This window comes from Mytilus galloprovincialis, chromosome 11 (assembly GCF_965363235.1).
Source record: "Mytilus galloprovincialis chromosome 11, xbMytGall1.hap1.1, whole genome shotgun sequence".
NCBI lineage: Eukaryota > Metazoa > Mollusca > Bivalvia > Mytilida > Mytilidae > Mytilus > Mytilus galloprovincialis.
In genome coordinates, this window is record NC_134848.1 from 34,919,251 (window position 1) to 34,933,540 (window position 14,290).

The window sequence follows — 14,290 nt, forward strand, 5'->3', positions numbered from 1 at the left end:
TCAAAATAATGTAATAAAAAAGCCGGGTTTCGGGTATTTGATATAAAAAAAAACGTTGATATGACAGTCACGTGGTTGATGTTATAATTTCATACCTAAATATTCTTTATGTCAATGCATTCTTAGTTGTGTTTTCGCTGGAGAGTGGCGTGTAATTTTGAATGCTAACACAAAACAAAAATGAATAAAAGGTTGCTGAACTTTAAAGTCTGTTAAAACATAATATAAGTGGTTGGTTATAACTCGCATGTTAGCTTCAACATATAATATATAAACATAACAAGAGGTGGTATGATTTTCAATGAGAAAATTCAAATAACCTGTTTATAAGTAATTAAAGGTCATCGTACGGTCTTCAACAATAAGAAAAACCCTTTCTGTTTAGTCAGCTATAAAAGGCCCCAACACGAAAAATGTTAAACAGTGTAATCGAGAAAACTAACGGCCTTATTTATAACAATAAAATTTACGGAAATCAAATATGACAGACATGAACCAACGACATCCACTGAAATATAGGATCCTGACTTGGGACAGGCACATAAAGAATGTGGCGGAATAAACATGTTTGAGAGCTCGAAAAAGAGCCGTCCACAGAGAGAGCCATGTTTTAAAGGAGGCCTTACCCAAGACCAAGCAGATATTGTCATCAATCAAGTCCAGTATTATGAGAAAGGTGTTGTTGACAAACAAAGTGAGACTGATTCTGTCATCATATTATCAGACTAGAAAGATTTGCAGAATATACTTACTGATTATAAGTCAACTCCAAAGACCACAACAGTGTCAATACAAACAGATCCTCCTCGAATTCCAGATATGCCAAGCCATATATTTGAAATTCTCAGGGTAGTAAAAGACATCCGTGGACACATCCCATCATCACGGCAATCCTTTTACAGCCAAATACAGTTTATATGGCTCCTGCTGGATACGCTACCGCTTCTTCCTCAATCAATTACAATTCTCCTTTAAGTTCTTTACAATTCAACTCTAAATGTGCACAGCATACGAAAACAGCAACCGCTTCAAAACCAAACAAATCAAGCTTCTCAGATAGCGAGGAACATATTTAAATGGACAATAGATGGACAATAGACATCCGCAGAAAATAGGTGATTTAAACTGTGTAACTGAGTGGACCGTATCACATGAAACTCGGGTGTTTGTTTATTTTGCTATCTTCTGCAGACTGGAAAAAACTGGACATCAAAATCCAGGTAATTTTTTCATTTTCTGAAAAGTAGACTTCATATAACTTTTATATATCTAGTTCCTGCCATGCCTAAAAACTTTCCTAGATGTATCAGTTTGTCTGTACTCATAGTAAATTTTGAGGTGTAAACACGGCCATATTTTTCAATTCCTTATGATGAACCTTAAAATGGATTGGTGCCATATCCATATTACTTTTGACAGCCTCTACTCTTTAACTGTTTGTACTAATTTATATGGGATTGCTGATAGGAGACATGCATCGCTCTCGTTCTCATGCTTAGATATGGCACAAAATACATACAGGTAAAATATCCGTCGGATTTCTTCTTTAATCTTAGCGAACAATCAACGGATTTCTTCTTTAATTTTAGCGAACTACCAACGACAAAAGTACTTTATTGTTATATTTGTAATAGATGTGCTTTGATGTGCCTGATTAATTCCCCTTAATTTGGACAGATTAATTATTTAGTATTTAAATGTTTCTTTTAAGTTAAATTTGATTTAAATATAGTAGGATAAAAGTAAGGATTGTTAATTTAACTGTTTTAGTATTTAACTTTTGATGTTTTTATAATTTTGTAAGAATATTCATTTATTCAACTTTTCTTCAGTACCTTTTATGTTGAAGTTCTCCTGATTAATGACAAGTTTATGATATCATTTGATATTCAGTCGGAGTCGGCCTTGCACAGGCTTTCAAATACTCGCCGGAACTAAAATTAGTACTACTCGAGTCTAGAGTTCGCCACCACTTCGGTGCAGTTCGCCAGAGTTAGTCACCCCTTTTTGGTGCAATTTTACTACTTTAAAACACAACGCGAAGCAAATTTACTTTATTTTACTTAAAAGACTAACTCTGGGAACACTTCATTTTCATTTTTACATTTGAAATAACTCTATTTTTGAACTTCAGTTTAGAAAGTTTTCTGACTCCTGTTTATTTCCGACTTTGTTTAAATTCATGCAATTATTGTACATTTATGAATAAATTATAGTTTCATTTGATTCATTGTCTGTTATTCAGCCATAATCTGATATCAGGTATCCCGATGGTCGAATAGGGACAAAGTACTGGCCACTACACGTCCCGGGAGGTGTCGTCACCGACCCCCTCCGTTACAAATGGTGCCGTGACCAGGATACCTGATCCCTCAGTTTTGGTATGAATATTTTTATTGCATTTATTTTTGATATTGTTTAAATTTTTGATTTTCAAAATGATAAAGTTTGAACAGAAGTTTTAGAAATTGACCGTATTCTATTCATAATTATATTGACAGTAAAAGCAGACTTGTTATTGGTTTAATAATATTTTTTCTACATTTGCCTATTAATTTTATACCTTTTTTGATAGGTTTAGAAATCGACCATTCTCTACAGAGAAATATATATTGACAGTCAAAACAGACCTGTCATTGGTTTAATAATATTTTTTTCTATATTTGCCTATTAATTTGATCTTTTTTTTGATAATTTTAGAAATCGACCATATTCTATAGAGAATTCTATTGATAGTAAAAAAAGACCTGTCATTGGTTTAATAATATTTTTTCTACATTTGCCTATAAATTTGATATTTTTTTTATTAATTTAAGAAATCGACCATATTCAATAGATAATTGTTTTGACAGTAAAAATAACCCTGTCGTTGGTTACATAATATTTTTTCTACATTTGCCTACAATTTTATACCTTTTTTGATAATTTTAGAAATCGACCATATTCTATAGGTAATTATATTGACAGTAAAAACAGACCTGTCATTGGTTTAATAATATTTTTTCTACATTTAGCTTTAAATTTGATACCTTTTTTGATAATTTTAGAAATCGACCATATTCTATAGGTAATTATATTGACAGTAAAAACAAACCTGTCACTGGTTTAATAATATTTTTTCTACATTTGCCTATCAATTTTAAACCTTTTTTGATAGGTTTAGAAATCAACCATTCTCTACAGAGAATTATATTGACAGTAAAAACAGACCTGTCGTTGGTTTAATAATATTTTTTTTCTACATTTGCCTTTAAATTTGACACCTTTTTTGATAATTTTAGAAATCGACCATATTCTATAGGTAATTATATTGACAGTAAAAACAGACCTGTCACTTGTTTAATGATTTTTTTCTACATTTGCCTGTTAATTTGATAACTTTTTTGATTATTTTAGAAATCGACCATATTCTCTAGAAAATTATATTGACAGTAAAAACAGACCTGTCATTGGTTTAATAATATTTTTTCTACATTTGCCTATAAATTTGATAATTTTTTTATTAATTTTAGAAATGGACCATATTCAATACATAATTGTTTTGACAGTGAAAACAAACCTGTCATTGGTTAAACAATATTTTTTCTACATTTGCCTAAAATTTTATACCTTTTTTGATAATTTTAAAAATCGACCATATTCTATAGGCAATTATCTTGACAGTAAAAACAGACCTGTCATTGGTTTGATAACATTTTTTCTACATTTGCTTCTAAATTTGATAACCTTTTAAGATAGTTTTAGAAATTGACCGTATTCTATTCATAATTATATTGACAGTAAAAGCACACTTGTCATTGGTTTAATAATATTTTTTCTACATTTGCCTATTAATTTTATACCTTTTTTGATAGGTTCAGAAATCGACCATTCTCTACAGAGAATTATATTGACAGTCAAAACAGACCTGTCATTGGTTTAATAATATTTTTTTCTACATTTGCCTATCAATTTTTTATTTTTTGTATAATTTTAGAAATCGACCATATTCTATAGAGAAATCTATTGACAGTAAAAACAGACCTGTCATTGGTCTAATAATATTTTTTCTACATTTGCCTATAAATTTGATATTTTTTTTTATTAATTTTAGAAATCGACCATATTCTATAGAGAATTCTATTGACAGTAAAAACAGACCTGTCATTGGTTTGATAATATTTTTTCTACATTTGCCTATAAATTTGATAATTTTTTTATTAATTTTAGAAATCGACCATATTCAATACATAATTGTTTTGACAGTGAAAACAGACCTGTTATTGGTTAAATAATATTTTTTCTACATTTGCCTAAAATTTTATACCTTTTTTGATAATTTTAGAAATCGACCATATTCTATAGGTAATTATATTGACAGTCAAAACAGACCTGTCATTGGTTTAATAATATTTTTTCTACATTTGGCTCTAAATTTGATACCTTTTTTGATAATTTTAGAAATCGACCATATTCTATAGGTAATTATATTGACAGTAAGAACAGACCTGTCACTGGTTTAATAATATTTTTTCTACATTTGCCTATTAATTTGAACTTTTTTGATTATTTTAGAAATCGACCATATTCTATAAAGAATTATATTGACAGTAAAAACAGATCTGTATTGGTTTAATAATATTTTTTCTACATTTGCCTATCAATTTGATAATTTTAGAAATCGACCATATTCTATAGACAATTTTATTGACAGTAAAACAGACCTTTCATTGGTTTAATATTATTTTTTCTACATTTGCCTATTATTTTGATAACTTTTTGATAATTTTAGAAATCGACCATATTCTATAGAGAATTCTATTGACAGTTAAAACAGACCTGTCACTGGTTTAATAATATTTTTTCTACATTTGCCTATTGATTTTATACCTTTTTTGATAGGTTTAGAAATCGACCATTCTCTACAGAGAATTATATTGACAGTAAAAACAGACCTGTCATTGGTTTAATAATATTTTTTTCTACATTTGCCTATCAATTTGATATTTTTTTTGATAATTTTAGAAATTGACCATATTCTATAGAGAATTCTATTGACAGTAAAAACAGACCTGTCATTGGTTTAATAATATGTTTTCTACATTTGCCTATAAATTTAATACCTTTTTAATAAATTTAGAAATCGACCATATTCTATAGAGAATTATATTGACAGTAAAAACAGACCTGTCGTTGGTTTAATAATATTTTTTCTTCATTTGCCTTAAAATTTGACACCTTTTTTGATAATTTTAGAAATCGACCATATTCAATAGGTAATTATATTGACAGTAAAATCAGACCTGTCACTGGTTTAATGATATTTTTTCTGCATTTGCCTATTAATTTGATAACTTTTTTTATTATTTTAGAAATCGATTATATTCTATAGAGAATTCTATTGACAGTAAAAACAGACCTGTCATTGGTTTAATAATATTTTTTCTACATTTGCCTATAAATTTTATTTTTTTTTATTAATTTTAGAAATCGACCATATTCAATAGATAATTGTTTTGACAGTGAAAACAGACCTGTCGTTGGTTACATAAAATTTTTTCTACATTTGCCTAAAATTTTATACCTTTTTTGATAATTTTAGAAATCGACCATATTCTATAGGTAATTATATTGACAGTAAAAACAGACCTGTCATTGGTTTAATACTAATTTTTCTACATTTAGCTTTAAATTTGATACCTTTTTTGATTATTTTAAATATCGACCATATTCTATAGGTAATTATATTGACAGTAAAAACAGACCTGTCACTGGTTTAATAATATTTTTTCTACATTTGCCTATTAATTTTATACCTTTTTTGATAGGTTTAGAAATCGACCATTCTCTACAGAGAATTATATTGACAGTAAAAACAGACCTGTCGTTGGTTTAATAATATTTTTTCTACATTTGCCTTTAAATTTGACACCTTTTTTGATAATTTTAGAAATCGACCATATTCTATAGGCAATTTTATTGACAGTTAAAACAGACCTGTCATTGGTTTAATAATATTTTTTCTACATTTAGCTTTAAATTTGATACCTTTTTTGATAATTTTAGAAATCGACCATATTCTATAGGTAATTATACTGACAGTAAAAACAGACCTGTCACTGGTTTAATAATATTTTTTCTACATTTGCCTATTAATTTTATACGTTTTTTGATAGGTTTAGAAATCGACCATTCTCTAAAGAGAATTATATTGACAGTAAAAACAGACCTGTCACTGGTTTAATGATATTTTTTTCTACATTTGCCTATTAATTTGATAACTTTTTTGATAATTTCAGAAATATACCATATTCTATAGAGAATTCTATTGACAGTAAAAACATACCTGTCATTGGTTTAATAATATTTTTTCTACATTTGCCTATAAATTTGATAATTTTTTTATTAATTTTAGAAATCGACCATATTCAATAGATAATTGTTTTGACAGTGAAAACAGACCTGTCGTTGGTTACATAATATTTTTTCTACATTAGCCTATAAATTTGATACCTTTTTTGATAATTTTAGAAATCGACCATATTCTATAGAGAATTGTATTGACAGTAAAAACCTTCTATCATTTATGGGTAGACTTTACATAGATAAATTCAGCCGTATTTGACGTGAAACTGTACTTATGTGTCCCGTCATACTTTGAACCACACCATTATTTTATTTATTATTTTTACTGTAAGTCTGTTTTTTGTTATATCTACTTTACGTGAGTCTGCATTTATGTATGCCGTCATACGACAAAATTATTTTTATGTCTACCTGTGCGAATTTCAAACGCGCAATTTTACACCAGTAATGAAAACCTTCTTTCATTTATGGGTAGACTTTACATAGATAAATTCAGCCGTATAAGAAAAGCAAAATGAGAATGTTAAATTTTATGTATGCCTTTTTGTGCTACTTTGTTACATTTGTTGTTTATGTAGTGATATTAAGATAACACAATATTGACTGTTGTACCCCTATTTTTGACATTTTTACTCTTTGAGTATGTTTGTTTTGTTCATGCATCGTTGACAATGTAATGGAATTTGATGCGACTGTCATACAAGTGAGAGGTTTAGCTAGCTATAAAACCAGGTTCAATCCACCATTTTCTACATTAGAAAATGCCTGTACCAAGTCAGGAATATGACAGTTGTTATCCATTCGTTTGATGTGTTTGGACTTTTGATTTTGCCTTTTGATTTTTGATTTTCCTTTTTGAATTTTCCTCGGAGTTCAGTATTTTTGTGTTTTTACTTTTCATTAGTTTAATATTATTTTTTCTACATTTGCCTATAAATTTTATAATTTTAGAAATCGACCATATTCTATAGACAATTTAATTGACAGTAAAAACAGACCTGTCATTGGTTTAATATTATTTTTTCTACATTTGCCTATTATTTTGATAACTTTTTGATAATTTTAGAAATCGACCATATTCTATAGAGAATTCTATTGACAGTTAAAACAGACCTGTCACTGGTTTAATAATATTTTTTCTACATTTGCCTATTAATTTTATACCTTTTTTGATTATTTTAGAAATCGACTATATTCTCTAGAAAATTATATTGACAGTAAAAACAGACCTGTCATTGGTTTAATAATATTTTTTCTACATTTGCCTATAAATTTGATAATTTTTTTATTAATTTTAGAAATCGACCATATTCAATAGATAATTGTTTTGACAGTGAAAACAGACCTGTCGTTGGTTACATAATATTTTTTCTACATTAGCCTATAAATTTGATACCTTTTTTGATAATTTTAGAAATCGACCATATTCTATAGAGAATTGTATTGACAGTAAAAACCTTCTATCATTTATGGGTAGACTTTACATAGATAAATTCAGCCGTATTTGACGTGAAACTGTACTTATGTGTCCCGTCATACTTTGAACCACACCATTATTTTATTTATTATTTTTACTGTAAGTCTGTTTTTTGTTATATCTACTTTACGTGAGTCTGCATTTATGTATGCCGTCATACGACAAAATTATTTTTATGTCTACCTGTGCGAATTTCAAACGCGCAATTTTACACCAGTAATGAAAACCTTCTTTCATTTATGGGTAGACTTTACATAGATAAATTCAGCCGTATAAGAAAAGCAAAATGAGAATGTTAAATTTTATGTATGCCTTTTTGTGCTACTTTGTTACATTTGTTGTTTATGTAGTGATATTAAGATAACACAATATTGACTGTTGTACCCCTATTTTTGACATTTTTACTCTTTGAGTATGTTTGTTTTGTTCATGCATCGTTGACAATGTAATGGAATTTGATGCGACTGTCATACAAGTGAGAGGTTTAGCTAGCTATAAAACCAGGTTCAATCCACCATTTTCTACATTAGAAAATGCCTGTACCAAGTCAGGAATATGACAGTTGTTATCCATTCGTTTGATGTGTTTGGACTTTTGATTTTGCCTTTTGATTTTTGATTTTCCTTTTTGAATTTTCCTCGGAGTTCAGTATTTTTGTGTTTTTACTTTTCATTAGTTTAATATTATTTTTTCTACATTTGCCTATAAATCTTATAATTTTAGAAATCGACCATATTCTATAGACAATTTAATTGACAGTAAAAACAGACCTGTCATTGGTTTAATATTATTTTTTCTACATTTGCCTATTATTTTGATAACTTTTTGATAATTTTAGAAATCGACCATATTCTATAGAGAATTCTATTGACAGTTAAAACAGACCTGTCACTGGTTTAATAATATTTTTTCTACATTTGCCTATTAATTTTATACCTTTTTTGATTATTTTAGAAATCGACTATATTCTCTAGAAAATTATATTGACAGTAAAAACAGACCTGTCATTGGTTTAATAATATTTTTTCTACATTTGCCTATAAATTTGATAATTTTTTTTATTAATTTTAAAAAATCGACCATATTCAATACATAATTGTTTTGACAGTGAAAACAGACCTGTCATTGGTTAAATAATATTTTTTCTACATTTGCCTAAAATTTTATACCTTTTTTGATAATTTTAGAAATCGACCATATTCTATAGGTAATTATATTGACAGTAAAAACAGACCTGTCATTGGTTTAATAACATTTTTTCTACATTTGCTTCTAAATTTGATAACCTTTTTAGATAGTTTTAGAAATTGAATGTATTCTATTCATAATTATATTGACAGTAAAAGCACACTTGTCATTGGTTTAATAATATTTTTTGTACATTTGCCTATTAATTTTATACCTTTTTTGATAGGTTTAGAAATCGACCATTCTCTACAGAGAATTATATTGACAGTAAAAACAGACCTGTCATTGGTTTAATAATATTTTTTTCTACATTTGCCTATCAATTTGATATTTTTTTTTGATAATTTTAGAAATCGACCATATTCTATAGAGAAATCTATTGACAGTAAAAACAGACCTGTCATTGGTCTAATGATATTTTTTCTACATTTGCCTATAAATTTGATAATTTTTTTATTAATTTTAGAAATCGACCATATTCAATAGATAATTGTTTTGACAGTGAAAACAGACCTGTCATTGGTTAAATAATATTTTTTCTACATTTGCCTAAAATTAAATACCTTTTTTGATAATTTTAAAAATCGACAATATTCTATAGGTAATTATATTGACAGTCAAAACAGACCTGTCATTGGTTTAATAATATTTTTTCTACATTTGGATTTAAATTTGATACGTTTTTTGATAATTTTAGAAATCGACCATATTCTATAGGTTATTATATAGACAGTAAAAACAGACCTGTCACTTGTTTAACAATATTTTTTCTACATTTGCCTATTAATTTGAACTTTTTTGATTATTTTAGAAATCGACCATATTCTATAAAGAATTATATTGACAGTAAAAACAGACCTGCCTTGGTTAAATAATATTTTTTCAACATTTGCCTATCAATTTGATAATTTTAGAAATCGACCATATTCTATAGACAATTTTATTGACAGTAAAACAGACCTTTCATTGGTTTAATGTTATTTTTCCTACATTTTCCTCAAATTTGATATTTTTTTGGATAATTTTAGAAATCGACCATATTCTATAGGTTATTATATTGACAGTAAAAACAAACCTGTCACTGGTTTAATAATATTTTTTCTACATTTGTCTATTGATTTTATACCTTTTTTGATAGGTTTAGAAATCGACCATTCTCTACAGAGAATTATATTGACAGTAAAAACAGACCTGTCATTGGTTTAATAATATTTTTTCCTACATTTGCCTATCAATTTGATATTTTTTTTGATAATTTTAGAAATTGACCATATTCTATAGAGAATTCTATTGACATTAAAAACAGACCTGTCATTGGTTTAATAATATGTTTTCTACATTTGCCTATAAATTTGATACCTTTTTAATAAATTTAGAAATCGACCATATTCTATAGAGAATTCTATTGACAGTAAAAACAGACCTGTCATTGGTTTAATAATATTTTTTCTACATTTGCCTATAAATTTCATAATTTTTTTATTAATTTTAGAAATCGACCATATTCAATACATAATTGTTTTGACAGTGAAAACAGACCTGTCATTGGTTAAATAATATTTTTTCTACATTTGCCTAAAATTTTATACCTTTTTTGATAATTTTAGAAATCGACCATATTCTATAGGTAATTATATTGACAGTTAAAACAGACCTGTCATTGGTTTAATAATATTTTTTCTACATTTGGCTCTAAATTTGATACCTTTTTTGATAATTTTAGAAATCAACCATATTCTATAGGTAATTATATTGACAGTAAGAACAGACCTGTCACTGGTTTAATAATATTTTTTCTACATTTGCCTATTTATTTGAACTTTTTTGATTATTTTAGAAATCGACCATATTCTATAGAGAATTATATTGACAGTAAAAACAGACTTGTCATTGGTTTAATAATATATTTTCTACATTTGCCTTTAAATTTTATACCTTTTTTTATAGTCTTAGAAATCGACCATTCTCTACAGAGAATTATATTGACAGTCAAAACAGACCTGTCATTGGTTTAATAACTTTTTTCTACATTTGCCTCTAAATTTGATAACCTTTTTAGATAGTTTTAGAAATTGACCGTATTCTATTCATAATTATATTGACAGTAAAAGCACACTTGTGATTCGTTTAATAATATTTTTTCTACATTTGCCTATTAATTTACCTTTTTTGATAGGTTTAGAAATCGACCTATCAATTTGATATTTTTTTTGATAATTTTAGAAATCGACAATATTCTATAGAGAATTCTATTGACAGTCAAAACAGACCTGTCATTGGTTTAATAATATTTTTTCTACATTTGCCTATAAATTTGATAATTTTAGAAATCGACCATATTCTATAGACAATTTTCTTGACAGTAAAACAGACCTTTAATTGGTTTAATATTATTTTTCCTACATTTTCCTAAAATTTGATATTTTTTTTGGATAATTTTAGAAATCGAACATATTATATAGATAATTATATTGACAGTAAAAACAGACCGGTCACTGGTTTAATAAAATTTTTTCTACATTTGCCTATTAATTTTATACCTTTTTTGTTAGGTTTAGAAATCGACCATTCTCTACAGAGAATTATATTGACAGTAAAAACAGACCTGTCGTTGGTTTAATAATATTTTTTCTACATTTGCCTATTAATTTGATAACTTTTTTGATTATTTTAGAAATCGACCATATTCTATAGAGAATTATATTGACAGTAAAAACAGACATGTCATTGGTTTAATAATATTTTTTTCTACATTTGCCTATGAATTTGATAACCTTTTTAGATAGTTTTAGAAATTGACCGTATTCTATTCATAATTATATTGACAGTAAAAGCACACTTGTCATTGGTTTAATAATATTTTTTTCTACATTTGCCTATCAATTTGATATTTTTTTTGATAATTTTAGAAATTGACCATATTCTATAAATAATTTTATTGACAGTAAAAACAGACCTGTCATTGATTTAAAAATATTTTTTCTACATTTGCCTATAAATTTGATAATTTTTTTGATAATTTTAGAAATCGACCATATTCTATAGGTAATTATATTGACAGTAAAAACAGACCTGTCACTGGTTTAATAATATTTTTTCTACATTTGCCTATTAATTTGATAACTTTTTTGATTATTTTAGAAATCGACAATATTCTATAGATAATTATATTGCCAGGAAAAACAGACGTGTCATTGGTTTAAAAATATTTTTCTACATTTCCCTATCAATTTGATAATGTGAGAAATCGACCATATTCTATAGAGAATTTTATTGACAGTAAAAACATACTTGTCATTGGTTTAATAATATTTTTTTTACATTTGCCTAAAAATTTTATACCATTTTTGATAATTTTAGAAATCGACCATATTCTATAGGTAATTATATATATAATATTTTTTCTACATTTGTCTATAAATTTGATACCTTTTTTGATAATTTTAGAAATCGACTATATTCTATAGGTAATTATATTGACAGTAAAAACAGACCTGTCATTGGTTTAATAATTTTTATTCTACATTTGCCTTTAAATTTAATACCTTTTTTGATAAATTTAGAAATCGACCATATTCTATAGGTAATTATATTGACAGTAAAAACAGACCTGTCACTGGTTAAATAATATTTTTCTACATTTCCCTATTAATTTGGTAACTTTTTTGATTATTTAAGAAATCGACCATATTCTATAGAGAATTATATTGACAGTAAAAACAGACCTATCATTGGTTTAATAATATTTTTTCTACATATGCCTATCAATTTGATAATTTTAGAAATCGACCATATCTATAGATAGTGATATTGACAATAAAAACAGACCTGTAATTTGTTTAAAAATATTTTTTCTACATTTCCTATAAATTTGATAACTTTTTTGATAATTGTAGAAATCGACTATATTCTAATTAATAGGTAATTATATTGACAGTAAAAACAGACCTGTCATTGGTTTAATAATATTTTTTCTACATTTGTCTATCAATTTAATAATTTTAGAAATCGACAATATTCTATAGAGAATTTTATTGACAGTAAAAACAGACCTGTCATTGGTTTAATAATATTTTTTCTACATTTGCCTAAAATTTATACCTTTTTTGATAATTTTAGAAATCGACCATATTCTATAGGTAATTATCTTGACAGTAAAAACAGACCTGTCATTGGTTTAATAATATTTTTTCTACATTTGCCTATAAATTTGATAATGTTTTTATTAATTTTAGAAATCGGTTGATTGATTGTTGGTGGCTTAACGACCAGTGGCAAATATTTCATGCATATTCAGGACGAGAACAAGTTCACAATACATACAATAGGTAGGTTGATACAATAGAGGCCATCTGGGATGATGGTCGGAAATATTTGGACTGCCACTGGAAAATGAGGGTATATTGGATAGGGACAGAAATTTTTCCTTGCAACAGGCCACCTACGGACCCCTCAAAGAGTTGTTGCAAGGGTTCTTAACGTGCAAAGAGCGTGGCACTCTCTTTACACGAGGCATCGGATTTAACGTCCCCCTTCTGACCGGACGTGACTGCGAACTTGATACATCCCGCACAGCCAAACGTTTTACTGCCGGTCGGGAGAAGACTAAGTGACCATATTTCTATTTAATAATATTTTTTTCTACATTTGCCTCTTAATTTGAACTCTTTGATTATTTTAGAAATCTATATTTGCCTATAAATTTTATACCTTTTTTTGATAGTTTTAGAAATCGACCATTCTCTACAAAGAATTATATTGACAGTGAAAACAGACCTGTCATTGGTTTAATAATATTTTTTCTACATTTGCCTATAAATTTGATAAAGTTTTTGATAATTTTAGAAATCGATTATATTCTATAGGTAATTATATTGACAGTAGAAACAGACCTGTCATTGGTTTAATAATATTTTTTCTACATATGCCTAAAATTTGATATTTTTTTGGATAATTTTAGAAATCGACCATATTCTATAGAGAATTATATTGACAGTCAAAACAGACCTGTCACTGGTTTAATAATATTTTTTCTACATTTGCTTATTAATTTGAATTTTTTGATTATTTTAGAAATCGACCATATTCTATAGATAATTATATTGACAGTAAAAACAGACGTGTCATTGGTTTAATAATATTTTTTCTACATTTCCCTATCAATTTGATAATTTGAGAAATCGACCATATTCTATAGAGAATTTTATTGACAGTAAAAACATACCTGTCATTGGTTTATTAAAATTTTTTTTACATTTGCCTAAAAATTTTATACCATTT